Genomic DNA, 12,186 nt, shown 5'->3' on the forward strand with positions numbered 1-12,186 from the left:
TAAATAGATCTATCAATAGTGCTCTTTTACAAATCTCTGGATTCATAAATGTGCAAATATCTATATATCTATAATTAAGAATAGTTAAGGACCTGATGGGAGATAGTAGTGGAAAATATAGTTATCCTCATCATTTGTTCATCAAAATAATGTGAGGCTTGAAGAACTGTGTGTGTGTGTGTGTGTGTGTGTGTGTGTGTGTATGTTTGTTACATGTGTCAATATGTGTATCAGTTTTGTGGCTTGAACTCAAGGCCTGGGCACTGTTCCTGTAACTTTTTGCTCAAGGCCAGTGCTCTAACTCTTGAGCCATAGGTCCACTTCCAAATTTTTGTGGGTTAATAGAAAAAAAAGAGTCTCACAGTATTTTCTCGGCTGGTTTTGACCTTGATTCTCAGATCTCAGCCTCCTGAGTAGCTAGGGTTATAATCATGAGGCACTGGCACCCACTTGGGAGTATGGAGAAGCTCTGTGCTCACAGTTGCAGAGCTGAAAAATGGCCCAACCAAATGTAACTTCTGCCTTATTATGCCCAGGGCAAGCACCAACATTCTATTTTAACATCCAACATTCTGATTCTGTTCTAGCAGATCTCAGATTTCCCCATTTTAAGTAGAACAACTTGTTCTCTTTGTTCTTACTTGGGAAGGAATAGAGGTGTTTGGAAAATACACTATGAATCTAGGACGAAACAGCTTAGAAATTGTGCATTTTACCAGGCATGGAGGCTAACGCCTGCAATCCCAGCAACTTAGGAGTTTGAGATTTGAGGATCGATGTTCAAAACCAGCCTAGGCACTAAATACCGTGAGATTTTACCACCAATTAATCACTAGAAAAGAGGAAGTAGGGCTTGGATCAAGGGTAGAGTGGTAGCCTGGAACCGAAGAGCTCAGAGACAGAGCGCAGGTCCAGGGTTAAAGTTGCATGACCCTCAAAAATAAATTGTGCGTTTCATATTATGGATAGCATATAGCCCCAGAGATCTCAATCATGTAAATGAACAAGGAAGGAAGATTCTGGGAGAGATGAGAATTAGGCTCATTCTAACCACCGTCATTGCCTTTTATGTGTCATGTGATCCCCAAGAGCACAGGTCAACCAAACATAAGTAATGGGAAAAATGTTCCTCTACTGTCTTTCTCCACTGTAGCCAACATCAGAGGCAGCTTTCAAGTTCAAAAGTATTCATAAAGACAAGCTGAGGGTCTTTGACCCTAGAAAGGAAACTGTTTCCTTGGCAACAAGGTTTCGTATTTCAAGAACAGGGAGAATAGTTATTGAAAACAAAAACTAAGACTTTTTTCTGATATTCATAGACTCCATCAACATATGATAAACTTTAAGAAACGAAGATTTTATGAGAATAATGAGTTCAATGGGGCAGCTAAGACAGAAGTGAATCAACAAACAAAGTAACTTTTGTTTAACTTTTCCAACATAACATACTCATGGTCAGGATCAAGCTGTACTTAATACAAATTCAGCAAATATTTATTCAGTGTTTTCTATGATTTAACTGTGTGTATGTGCACGCACATGCATGGACACGCACAGGCCTATTGGTTCTGAGGGTTGAACTAAGTGCTCTTTGAGCTTTTGTGCTCAAGGTTATTGCTTTATCACTTAAGCCAATCACTCCATTTTAAAAATTTTTAATGCTTCATTGGAGATAAGATTTTCATAGGCTTTCTCCCAGTCCTCAGATCTCAGCCTCCTGAGTAGCTAAGATTGCAGGTGTGAGCAACTGGTTTCCACCTAAATATGACTGTGTTTCCCAAAGCTCTGTTCTAAAGGTTTTTGCCCTAAGATTGATAAATGCTATTTTAACTTTGAGGAGTATTGCCTAATTGAAAGTTACTTGAAAGGTTCTAAAATTATATCCTCAAGATGGATTATAAAATTCCTTTTTGCGCCCTCTCTCTGTCTGTCTGTCTGTCTGTCTGTCTGTCTGTCTGTCTGTCTCTCTCTCTCTCTCTCTCTCTCTCTCTCTCTCTCTCTCTCTCTCTCTCTCGCTCGCTCACTACTCGCTTTTCTCTCCTTCCATCCCTCCCTCCCTCTCTCCTTCCTGGCTCAAAATGTAAATACTCAAATACATATTCCCATCCTTATATGACATGATAGACCCAAATCTTGGAACTGTGATTCAAAATAAAACTTGGATGACTTCATACATTGTTAGTTTCAGGTATTTTATTGTAGCAGTGTGAAGCTAATATAGCACTTTATATAAAGCTCTGTACTAGGGAAGGGGGGAACGAAATGGGGACCAAGACATGAGAAAGGGTACCAATGTTTGTGAAGTAGTACACCTTCTATCTGGTGAATATTATGTAACCCTCTATTAATTACAATAAAAATATGTATGGATGAAAAAAAGCTCTTTACTAGTTAATTTCACATAAATTTCCCCATATTTTTTCCAAGGAATATTAAACATAGAGACAACATTTAATAGAGTAATTTTATTTTAGGAGAATTTTTTATCACTTACAAATGTGATTTTTATGCTTTTCATTAAAGTAACATTCTTTAAATGAGTCTAACTAGTTTCTTTTTTATTTATTCTCATAACTTGTTTTCTTAAGAAATTACTGCTGGGCATCTATGCTGAATATATGTTCATCTCTGTACTATTCACAGGAGATGGAAACAATCCAGATGCCCTACTGCAGATGAACAGATACAGAAAATATGGTATATATACACAATGGAATTCTACAGAGCTAACAGACAAGGTAAAATAATGGCATTCACAGGGAAGTGGATGAATCTAGAGCAAATCATATTGAGTGAGACAAGTCAATACCTAAGGATCAAAAGGTGCATGGTATCCTTAATATGTGGCTATTAAATCCAAAGAGTACAAGAGCAAGGACTCAATAACTGCATACCCAAAGATATGGACATGGTAATGGAAATATAAACATAACTATATAGACATAAAAACCTATGATTCTATAGACATAATGTTTTATTTCATAAATTAATATGTCTCTATGACATACAAACCCTTAGCCTAATTTTGATTAAGTTCTAAATACTAAGTCCCAGAGATTGTAAATAGAGATTCCCTCCTTGAACACTTGTTTGTTAACTTGTCATTTAAAATATGATGTAAAATCAACGTTAATAAATTCTTTAATAAAAATAAATAAATAAATAATAAAAAAAGAAATTACTGCTACTCAGCTACTCAGGTATCTAGGATCTGAGGATCTCTATTCAAAGCCAGCCAGGGCAAGAAAGTCCATAAGACTTGCCTTCACTTCCTGACAAATGTAACTGTAACCCCTCTATATATTACCCCTGCAATAAAATACAATTAGTAAAAAAGACTCACCTTCAATTACCTAGCCAAAACCTGGGAATGAGGGTATGACTGAAGTGGTTGAGTACAATCCTTGAGCAAAATAGCTAAGGGACACTGCCCAGGCCCCAGTACTGACAGGACACAAAAACTATTTCAAAAATACCATTGAAGGTTATAGTTATGAAACTATTTATATTGTACTTTGTAGGATGTTCAGGTCATGAAACTTTTTCAGAGAAAGTTTGATTATAGAACCTTCAGAATTTGATGAATGACTTTAGATTCTAACCCCCTAAAGAGAATGTGACTCTTCTCTATAAGTGCAAAACAGATCAGATTATAAATCTCTGATCAGAATGAGAAGATAAGAAAACAAACCCAACAAAGTAAAGATGTCTTGCTGGAAAAAAGGAAAGCATTTTATTTGAACCATTTCAAATAAATGAAACTTAGGATCTCAATGCACCTCTGGAGGCTGTTACAACCACTTCCCAGAACTCACTTGGGCTGGAAAATTTATTTTTATTTTATTTTTATTTATTGTGCCAGTCTTTGCTTGAACTCAAGCAGGGGCTCTGTCCCTATACTTCTTTTTGCCCAAGGCTAGCATTCTGCCATTTGAGGCACAGTTCCACTTCTGGCTTTTAGGCAGATCTTTGCAGATATGAGAATCACGTACTTTCCCACCTGTGCTGCCTTCAAACCATGATCCTTGGATCTTAGGCCCCTTGACAAGGATTTTGACCATTAGCCACTCGCAACCCATTGGAAATTATTATTCACACATAATGCACCTATGTCATTTATATTATGTTGCACTTACTGTATAAATCTGGAATATTTCTGAAAGACAATTGTCTTCTAGCCAAATAATTCTCAAGTCTCCACTTTAAATATAACATGTTTCCCATTAGCCTTGACCTAAATTCTGTGATCAACAGCTTTCTTCCTCAGATATTTCAAGTACCAGATGTTGATTTATTTAGATAGAAGAGAATGTATAATGTCAGCATATAATCAAAGAAACACAGCCAAGACAGATTTTGCTCATCTAGGAAGAAACTGCCAGGGCTTCCCTGACTGGAACATGAATTATAAACAACACACTTCAATACATCTCACCTTTCAATGGCACGTAGGTAAGAACAATTTTGGAAATGAAGAATCTGTCACTGTAACAGTAAGAGAAAGTGAGTTCCAGGATTTTACATTTTTGAAAAGCTGGAGCAGTGGACCAGGAGGAAGCACATGTAATTTTTCAATAGTATGATGATAGAGAATAATGTTTCTTGTGACACAAAGATCACACACCCACCCACCTACCACCCCCCACACACAATGCTAATATGAAGCAGAAAGAAGCCCAATACCACCTACTCATGGGGCATTTGAAAAGACCAAACTCTGTGTCTGTCCTGTGTCTGGACAAAATTGTCATAAAAAAAGAAAGAGAGGGGCTGGCAGTTTTGCCTAGTGGTAGAGTACTTGCCTAGCATGAATGAAAACCTGGGTTCAATTCCTTGGTGACACAAACATAGAAAAAGCCAAAAGTGGTGCTTTGGCTCAAGTGGTAAAGATCCAGACTTGAGAAAGCCCAAGAACATTGCTTAGGCCTGCAGAGCTTTTGTATGGCAAAGGACATAGCTAGTAAATTAATTAGGAAGCCTACAGAGTGGGAGAAAATCTTCACCAACCAAACAACGGACAAAGGACTTATATCTAAAATATATCAACAACTCAAAAAATTGAATCACTCCAAAACTAACCTCCAACGTAACAACCATCCCATTAAAAATGGGCCAAAGACTTAAAGAGAGTCTTCTCTGAAGAAGAAACAAAAATGGCCTATAGACACATGAAGAAATGCTCAACATCTCAGGTCATAAAAGAAATGCAAATCAAAACAACTCTAAGATTCCACCTCACTCCAGTTAGAATGGCCATGATCAGGAAAATGAATAATAACAGATGCTGGAGGGGATGTGGCCAGGAGGGATCACTACTACACTGTTGGGAGTGCAAACTCATTCAACCACTATGGAAAGCAGTGTGGCAGTGCCTCAAAAGGCTAAACATAGAACTCCCCTATGATCCAGCAATTCCACTACTTGGCATTTACCCAACCACCCAGAAACAAGGACATACTAAACCCACTAGCACAACAATGTTCATTGCAGCACTATTCACCATAGCAAAGATATGGAACCAACCTATATGTCCCTCAGTTGATGAGTGGATCAACAAGTTGTGGTATTTGTACACAATGGAATTCTATGTTGCTGTCAGAATGACATCGCCCCATTTGTTAGGAAATGGAAAGACGCAGAAAAAATCATATTAAGTGAAGTAAGCCAGACTCAAGGGAACTTAGACTCAATGGTTTCCCTCATTCGTCATAATCAGTAGAAACCTTGGGCTCTACTAGCAGAGATCTGCAAAAGAGCACAATCTTGATACATAAGGCCATATAATGTGAAGCTAATTGAAAGGACCTCCAGGATATTGAAACAAAAGCCATATAATGAATGATTGTTGTCCTTAATGTACTATGTTGTCTCTCATCTCCTTTGCTGTCCCTTGGCTATCTCATATTGTTATAGTATCTCACTTTGTTATCTGATATATTGAATTTATTTGTATTTGGATATTTGAAATTTGATAGAGAAGGGGGGAAAACCAAGATGGGTGGGAGGTGTTGGGGGGGAGGGAAATGGGTACCAAGACATGTGAAAGGGTATCAATGTATGTCAATTAATGCACCTTGTATCTGGCAAATATCATGTAACCCTTTTACTAATTACAATTAAAAAAGGAGTTGAGGGCATGGCTTAAGTGATATAATCTTACCTAGCAGGCAGAGGCCCTATGTTCAATCATTTGTTTCACAAAATTCAAGTAAGAGTATTGCTTTGAGGGAGGAAAAGCCACCGTGGGTACATAGAAACTGAATTGATTTACATTCTTTTTTTTCTCTAAGAAAAATTATATTCTTATTTAAACTGGCAAAAAAATATAATAAAATAAATTTTATAAAGCAAAGAGATTTATAAAACACCATATGCCTAGGTGATTATAAATCAAGAAGCAGGAACTATGAAATTATTTAATATCCGAATTGTTTGAGAACAGCAATAATTAAGGTATGTTCTTCTAATAAATAATATCAAAAACATGTACCATATCACTTTTTAAAACTCATAAAGAAATATAGCCTTTGGCTAATCAGTAAAAATTATGTAGTGTACCAACCTGAGAGTTTCAATTGAATAGCAAAAACTAATAATAGAAAATAAAGAGACATAGATAGACATACAGATCGATCAATAGATAGATAGATAGTACATGCGTACATACGTAGGCAGGTACATAGATGGATGATGATAGGTAGATTGATTGAAGATAGATACCCAAAATACTAAGGATAAATGGTTGGGTGGATGATAGATAGATAGATAGATAGATAGATAGATAGATAGATAGATAGATAGATAGCAATAAGTAGAAGATAGTCAGATGGGGGTGGTAGGAGCCTAGCCTAGTGGTATAGTACTAGCCTAGCCTGCACGAACACCTGGATTCAATACCTCGGTACCACATACACAGAAAAAGCTGAAATTGGTGTTATAGTTCAAGTGGCAGAGCGCTAGACTTGAGCAAAAAGTGTCCAAGAACAATGCCCAGGCCCTGAGTTCAAGCCCCAGGACTGGCAAAAAAATAATAAATTAAACGTAGAAGATAGAAGATTCATACATACATCATATTCTTAGTTTTAGATCCATAACACACATCTATGTGTGCAAGTGTGTGTCTGTGTGTCTGTGTGTCTGTGTGTGTGCCAGTACTGGAGCTTGAAATCAGAGCCTAAGTTCTGTCTGTTAGCTTTTTCACCCAAGGATGGTGCTTCACTCTTGAGCCATAGCTCCACTTTAGGCTTTATGTTAGTTAGTTGTAAATAAGAGCCTCATGATCCTCTCTACCTGAGCTGGCTTTGTACTCAGATCCCAGTCTCCTGAATAACTATGATTACAAATATGAACCCCAATACCTAGCTTTCAATGTACTTTCAAGGAAGTCAATTCATTAGTATTAAGTCTTTAAGAAATGTCTAGTATGAGGATGTCTTTTAAAAGAAACCAGACTAAGGGACAGCAAAGTGATGAGAGATAACATAGTACATTAAGGACAACAATCACACATCATATGGCTTTTGTTTCTATATCCTGGAGGTCTTTCATTTAGCATCATACTATATGGCCTTATGTATCTAGGTTTTGCTCTATTGTAAATCTCTGATAGGAGAGTCCAAAGTTTCTACTGATTATGACAAATGAGGGAAACCATTGAGCCTATGTTCCTTTGAGTCTGGCTTACTTCACTTAATATGATTTTTTCTAAGCCTTTCCATTTCCTTAAAAATGGGGGGATGTCATTCTTTCTGATAGCAGCATAGAATTCCATTGTGTATAAATAAAACAGGTAGGATTGTACCACTTCAACCACATATTCCTCCTTTCTTTTTGCTAGTGAATTAGGAATATATCTCCTGCGTAGCTAAGATTCCATTGTAGTCAAAAGCACCAGCTCAACATGCCTTAATATTCTATTTTCATTTTTCATTTCCTGGTAGTTTAAAGAAAATAATTGATAAAGCTAAACACTTCAAAAAACTCCATTTGTATGCTCCACTTTTCCTTCATCTTTGCCAAGAAATTGGACAATATTTTCCATTATTTTGAATTCTTATGTTTTAATATTACCAATTTGATATGCTCATAAATCCAGTCTTTTTATATTATTTTCTAATACCAAACTTGACATTTAAACAATATCACTCCACTCCTCCCACTCTTACTTGTGGAAAACGGTAGAGGTCCAAATGTGTCCCAACTTGAGAAGTTGTTAATCTCAATGGCATTGTAACTGCTAGTAGAGATTTGATCTCTCTCTCTCTCTCATATAGGAGTAGTTTGGAATATTATAGTTCCCCAAGAGGCTGTTGAAGAGATTTTTAAATGCTTTCCAACCTCACACTGAACATTACATACATCAAACCCCAGACTCAAGTTATGTAAAGATTAGGGTTTTCATTGATCTCTTCATAGCAAAATTCAAGGCCAAAGCGAATTGGTAGTTATTAAAGATAAATCTGTGAACAGAGCACGGAAATTTAGAAGTACTTCAAATAAAGATACATCTGTGAACAGAGTATAGAAATTTAGGAGTACTTCCAAGCCCATGATTTTGATGGATTGAATGCTTGCTCCTTTGCCAATGAGTATATATAAACATTAACCACAATGGGAATGGAACATTAATGCAATGTATACAGGATTATATAAGGACTTGAAGAGAATTTTTCATGAATGAGATTCAGAAACTTATTTCAGCAGAGAAAGTGCTCTATTAACAGATGCCCACCCACAAAACCTGTCATCCATTAACAATAGAGTGGGCTTTCAGCAGATACCACATGTTCTATGACCATTATCTTGGAATCACTAACTCTACCTGTGTGAAAAATCTTGTTTTGAGACACTCCAGTTTATGTTATGATGACATGAAGCCTATAAAAATGAAGAGATATGAACTAAGCTGGATTTGCATGCTAGACGCAAGGTATTCAAGTGCTGTTCCTCTGTTGTAGACGTTAAGGAGTATGTATTTCTGACATAGTATTTAATTTTTAATTAAACACCTGCAACATCACGTGAAGAAATAGCCTTGTAAGGAGAGAACTTGCAGATTAGTACCTCAAAGCATCCCATAGAGGCACTATGAGTTTACATTTTCATTGCTTATTTACATGTCGGTAAAGATTGTCATGCAAATACCATGAAAACTAGAGGCTTCTCATTTCAGTAATAACATTACTAATATATTCATAGGTAGATAATTTACATTCCAACTAGTCATTTATGCACATTTGTATCTGGAATTATCTCTATAAAATGAACCAGTCAGTGTTCATGCTAATGTTCTGGATCACAGAGCTTGATTCTGAAAATCATTGCTTAATTTCTTTAATATAAAATCTATGAAGGAGAAGGTAAATTTAGAAAGTAAATTTTTTCCAAATGTACTGAGCATTTCTATGGAAAAAATCACAATGGAACCCTTTCAAAGTATAATTTGTACTAAGTCACAAACTAATAGAAATTAAAAAAAGAATTGCAGCTGTTTTGATGGTAAAAATTACAAATTTGGGATACCTCAAGAAATTAAAACTATTTGTTCCTGTAATCATAGCTGACCAAGAGGATAATATCTAAAGAGCCTCTATGAAGACAAGCTGGAGCAGTAAATTCCATGACACTCTTATATGCAGTTTACCAATCATAAGCCAGAAGTTGAGGGGTGGATCAAGTGAAATGAGAGAGAAAAAAATGATGTGTGACAAGGTAAAAACATGGCCATAAATACAATCAAAGTACATAGCATCTAAGGTTGTACAATATGAATCAGTTAGGTGGCAAAAGTACCCTATTGTATAACAATTAAGAAAAAAATTTGTGTAAAATTAGCACTGCTCAATGGCATTTGGTGCAGAAAACCTATTGAATAGGTTAGCTGTATAGAGTTGACTTCACTGGTGTATACGTACATAGAAGGGCCTCCAATACTGTCAAATACAGTTCCCTCTTAAATACACTTCAGACCAAACAACTGAATACAGAGCCTAAGACCAAACCTCAGTCTGGGTCAGGCACATCCTTTGCTGCCGGCACTCCATACAGACAATAAAAAAACACTCATATTTACAGGTCATTTAAAATAAAAATATATGACATCTGACTCACATAAAACAAAATATAATTCTGACATATTGAATTATACCTAAAAGACCAAAACAAGAATATTTATAGAAAATGAAAATGAAGAAAATAAAATTTCATTCAAAATGTGTTTCTATTCTTATTTAGGATCTACATTTATCTCCTTTGCAAAATATTTGAACTTTGCTATATTTGTGCTTAGCACAAGGTTGGATTTTCAGACTCAAATTAGAAAATTTCATCAATCATGCTCATTCCCTTACCTGCCCACAACAGTGAACTCTTAATTTGGGGACTACAGATGTTCAGTAGAATATAATTCCTCTCATTTAAAACTTCTTTAAGTTTATGGTGGTCATGGCTATACAAAATGTGAATATACTTATCACCTGAAAGCTGTACACATTTTCTACATTGTTCAAATTTTATGGATTTTATCACAATAAAAAACACTGTCCTTAAATATAACAACCCAAATGCATATGTTTTTTAAATTTAACAAAATAAATCTTAATATTTTGCATATAGTTTTTTTTCTTTTCTTCTTTAGATATAATCTGTGTAGCTCAGACCGCTCTTGAACCCCTAATTCTTCTGCCTAAACCTCCCTAGTGCTAAGATTACAGTTGTATATCACTATTTATACCTACAAGGTCATCTTCAGTGAACAAGAACTGCCATGTCTATAAGCACTTGAGAGTTAATTTTATCATTTACTGCAACATAAATGTAAGAAAGAGGTGGGGATATAAACCTCAGGAAAAAAATCTAGGAAGGTACCCAGCCTTGACTCATATTATATAAGAACCTAAAGAACAGAAAACATTTAAGATAATTTTTATAACTTGAAAAATTTTACCACTGAAGTACAATGCTTTAGTTAAAAAACAGAAAAAACTAAACATCTACTACAACACGTATCACTAATATAGGCTTTCTTAAATCTCCATGGATCCCTAAAATTTGTCATAGTTTATATAAAGCTGTTTATCATATTAGTAACCAAATTAACTATACAACATAGAATATATTAAGGGGTTGTTTCCAAATGTAAAAAATCATAATAGTCATGAATTTCTTAGTCGTTTTGTTTTCAAATTTATACAACTGATGCCTTTCCCATAAAACTCATCTATTTTCCTATTTATTCAAAGTTTTATCATCTGTATTTAAGTCTCTTGATTCTCCATGCTTCCAGACAAAAAAATCTTCAATCTGAAGTCCATATCTTTCTAGAGCTTCACACAATTTCACAGGAGGCTCTAAGTAATGCTCATTTGCTAAAGCAAAAGTTCCCCAGTGAATTCCCACAGATTTCTTGGCTTGAACATCAATGTGAATCCTTACAGCATCCTCTGGATTGACATGTTGGTATTTCATAAATCACCTCAACTCATTCCCAAATCTCTCATTCAGGGCGAGGACAGTTCTGTAGTCCAGGTGGTCATAATGGTTGTGACTGATAAGGACTGCATCGATTGAGAGGAGTTCATTTATCGTGCATGGAGGACGATGAAATCGCTTTGGACCCATGTACTGTGATGGAGAATCACGAGAACTAAAGATAGGATCTGTAAGAAATATGAGCTCATCCATTTCCACCATCAGTGTCGCATGTCCCAGCCATGTGACTTGTAAGCCAGCCTCCCTCATTCCTGCTTCTTCAGGGTCATTCACAAAATATGGTTTAAGTACTGGGAGCTCTTTGTCAAGTTCCTCTTTGGAACCTGGAACACTGCTGTGATCTTTCTCCATTATTACCCATCTAAGAATATTCGGAATAGAGATATTTTTCCATGTTGGCCATGGGTTAACAAACCGCCCATCCTTTCCTTTCTTCAATTTAGTTACATCTTCTAGTCTTCCCCTGGTGCTGATCCTGGGGATTAAACTCAGGGCCTAGGTTGCTGTCCCTGAGCTTTTTTTGCTCAAGGCTAGCACTCTTATCTCTTGAGCCACAGTGCCACTTCAGGCTTTTCTATTAAAGCACTACTGAGGAATGAAACCCAGGGCTTCATGCATGCTAGGCAAGCACTCTACCACCAAGCTACATTTCCAGCCCTAGGCAGCATTTTTGTATAAGATTGGAAACTCATCTAT

At 36.1% G+C, this 12,186-nt stretch overlaps 1 pseudogene; it reads right to left on the minus strand.

Moving 5' to 3' along the window:
* Positions 1–11,226: 11,226 nt before the first annotated feature.
* Positions 11,227–11,481, minus strand: LOC150039165 (N-acyl-phosphatidylethanolamine-hydrolyzing phospholipase D pseudogene; annotated as a pseudogene).
* Between the last annotated feature and the right edge of the window lie 705 nt (positions 11,482–12,186).

Source organism: Megascapheus bottae, unplaced genomic scaffold (genome assembly GCF_031878675.1).
Source record: "Megascapheus bottae isolate mThoBot1 unplaced genomic scaffold, mThoBot2.hap1 HAP1_SCAFFOLD_37, whole genome shotgun sequence".
Taxonomy (NCBI): Eukaryota; Metazoa; Chordata; class Mammalia; order Rodentia; family Geomyidae; genus Megascapheus; species Megascapheus bottae.